The following is a 2,887-nucleotide window of genomic DNA, read 5'->3' as shown; positions in this document are numbered from 1 at the left end:
TCCTGCAGCACAATCAGATTGTGCGCATCTCCAAAGCGGTCACCGGATAAACAAGCACACCTGTCAGCTCCCCCCTGCATCACCCCGATGCTGCAAGCACAAAACTGAAAAATAGGAGCACCTGTAAAGAAACTAGCAACAAGGCAGAAAACAAATCCCAAAGTTCGTCATCGGGCGTTGAAGACGCAGCACGTGCAAACAAACTATCCTGCAGCACAATCAGATTGTGCGCATCTCCAAAGCGGTCACCGGATAAACAAGCACACCTGTCAGCTCCCCCCTGCATCACCCCGATGCTGCAAGCACAAAACTGAAAAATAGGAGCACCTGTAAAGAAACTAGCAACAAGGCAGAAAACAAATCCCAAAGTTCGTCATCGGGCGTTGAAGACGCAGCACGTGCAAACAAACTATCCTGCAGCACAATCAGATTGTGCGCATCTCCAAAGCGGTCACCGGATAAACAAGCACACCTGTCAGCTCCCCCCTGCATCACCCCGATGCTGCAAGCACAAAACTGAAAAATAGGAGCACCTGTAAAGAAACTAGCAACAAGGCAGAAAACAAATCCCAAAGTTCGTCATCGGGCGTTGAAGACGCAGCACGTGCAAACAAACTATCCTGCAGCACAATCAGATTGTGCGCATCTCCAAAGCGGTCACCGGATAAACAAGCACACCTGTCAGCTCCCCCCTGCATCACCCCGATGCTGCAAGCACAAAACTGAAAAATAGGAGCACCTGTAAAGAAACTAGCAACAAGGCAGAAAACAAATCCCAAAGTTCGTCATCGGGCGTTGAAGACGCAGCACGTGCAAACAAACTATCCTGCAGCACAATCAGATTGTGCGCATCTCCAAAGCGGTCACCGGATAAACAAGCACACCTGTCAGCTCCCCCCTGCATCACCCCGATGCTGCAAGCACAAAACTGAAAAATAGGAGCACCTGTAAAGAAACTAGCAACAAGGCAGAAAACAAATCCCAAAGTTCGTCATCGGGCGTTGAAGACGCAGCACGTGCAAACAAACTATCCTGCAGCACAATCAGATTGTGCGCATCTCCAAAGCGGTCACCGGATAAACAAGCACACCTGTCAGCTCCCCCCTGCATCACCCCGATGCTGCAAGCACAAAACTGAAAAATAGGAGCACCTGTAAAGAAACTAGCAACAAGGCAGAAAACAAATCCCAAAGTTCGTCATCGGGCGTTGAAGACGCAGCACGTGCAAACAAACTATCCTGCAGCACAATCAGATTGTGCGCATCTCCAAAGCGGTCACCGGATAAACAAGCACACCTGTCAGCTCCCCCCTGCATCACCCCGATGCTGCAAGCACAAAACTGAAAAATAGGAGCACCTGTAAAGAAACTAGCAACAAGGCAGAAAACAAATCCCAAAGTTCGTCATCGGGCGTTGAAGACGCAGCACGTGCAAACAAACTATCCTGCAGCACAATCAGATTGTGCGCATCTCCAAAGCGGTCACCGGATAAACAAGCACACCTGTCAGCTCCCCCCTGCATCACCCCGATGCTGCAAGCACAAAACTGAAAAATAGGAGCACCTGTAAAGAAACTAGCAACAAGGCAGAAAACAAATCCCAAAGTTCGTCATCGGGCGTTGAAGACGCAGCACGTGCAAACAAACTATCCTGCAGCACAATCAGATTGTGCGCATCTCCAAAGCGGTCACCGGATAAACAAGCACACCTGTCAGCTCCCCCCTGCATCACCCCGATGCTGCAAGCACAAAACTGAAAAATAGGAGCACCTGTAAAGAAACTAGCAACAAGGCAGAAAACAAATCCCAAAGTTCGTCATCGGGCGTTGAAGACGCAGCACGTGCAAACAAACTATCCTGCAGCACAATCAGATTGTGCGCATCTCCAAAGCGGTCACCGGATAAACAAGCACACCTGTCAGCTCCCCCCTGCATCACCCCGATGCTGCAAGCACAAAACTGAAAAATAGGAGCACCTGTAAAGAAACTAGCAACAAGGCAGAAAACAAATCCCAAAGTTCGTCATCGGGCGTTGAAGACGCAGCACGTGCAAACAAACTATCCTGCAGCACAATCAGATTGTGCGCATCTCCAAAGCGGTCACCGGATAAACAAGCACACCTGTCAGCTCCCCCCTGCATCACCCCGATGCTGCAAGCACAAAACTGAAAAATAGGAGCACCTGTAAAGAAACTAGCAACAAGGCAGAAAACAAATCCCAAAGTTCGTCATCGGGCGTTGAAGACGCAGCACGTGCAAACAAACTATCCTGCAGCACAATCAGATTGTGCGCATCTCCAAAGCGGTCACCGGATAAACAAGCACACCTGTCAGCTCCCCCCTGCATCACCCCGATGCTGCAAGCACAAAACTGAAAAATAGGAGCACCTGTAAAGAAACTAGCAACAAGGCAGAAAACAAATCCCAAAGTTCGTCATCGGGCGTTGAAGACGCAGCACGTGCAAACAAACTATCCTGCAGCACAATCAGATTGTGCGCATCTCCAAAGCGGTCACCGGATAAACAAGCACACCTGTCAGCTCCCCCCTGCATCACCCCGATGCTGCAAGCACAAAACTGAAAAATAGGAGCACCTGTAAAGAAACTAGCAACAAGGCAGAAAACAAATCCCAAAGTTCGTCATCGGGCGTTGAAGACGCAGCACGTGCAAACAAACTATCCTGCAGCACAATCAGATTGTGCGCATCTCCAAAGCGGTCACCGGATAAACAAGCACACCTGTCAGCTCCCCCCTGCATCACCCCGATGCTGCAAGCACAAAACTGAAAAATAGGAGCACCTGTAAAGAAACTAGCAACAAGGCAGAAAACAAATCCCAAAGTTCGTCATCGGGCGTTGAAGACGCAGCACGTGCAAAACTATCCTGC

The sequence above is a fragment of the Dermacentor silvarum genome, chromosome 1 (genome assembly GCF_013339745.2).
Source record: "Dermacentor silvarum isolate Dsil-2018 chromosome 1, BIME_Dsil_1.4, whole genome shotgun sequence".
Lineage (NCBI taxonomy): Eukaryota > Metazoa > Arthropoda > Arachnida > Ixodida > Ixodidae > Dermacentor > Dermacentor silvarum.
Note: the sequence above shows the minus strand (reverse complement) of the source record.